This window comes from Ascaphus truei, chromosome 15, assembly GCF_040206685.1.
Source record: "Ascaphus truei isolate aAscTru1 chromosome 15, aAscTru1.hap1, whole genome shotgun sequence".
Taxonomy (NCBI): Eukaryota; Metazoa; Chordata; class Amphibia; order Anura; family Ascaphidae; genus Ascaphus; species Ascaphus truei.
The window spans coordinates 7028513-7029105 of record NC_134497.1 but is presented as its reverse complement, the minus strand read 5'-3'; positions in this window follow the sequence as shown (position 1 = coordinate 7029105).

Sequence of the window (593 nt, the reverse complement as noted above, 5' to 3'; positions counted from 1 at the left end):
AGAAGACTGTTCCTTTGTCAGACGTGCAACTACTTTTCCTTATTGTATGCCGTTACTATTATGGAAATGAATCAAGTATTTAAGTCTGCAATGCAGAAATAGGAGCAAGATCAGGCATGGCCCTAGCACTGTATGTGATCTAGGAAAATTATCTTATCTCTGTGATATTCTGTAACCCCCACAGCATCATACAGCTGGCTTTGCTTGTTCTTGTCTTCACTACAAAAAAGGCTTTACTGTACAAGGCTAACTGTACAAGGGAAGGATTGATTGAGCTGTGCTTGTTTAATAGAAATAATTAACTCCTGGTGGCAGGATCTGTCCGGAGAGTCTGAGTATTTCAGAAGACAGATGTTACAGGCAGTTAGAGCAGTAATTAGAAATCAGCCAGGAAGCTCGGTTCTGCTCTGTACATAAAAACCAAGGGAAACCGGCTGGCTTATCATCAGTCCTTTATCCATGGTTGCCTTTAAGTTTTCATGGTACTTTGTATACACTAGTGCATTTTTCTCATAGACAGCAATCTAACCATGCCCATAATATCAAAGTACAATTGCGAAGGTTAATAAGACTGGTGAGGTTATATGTTTCGA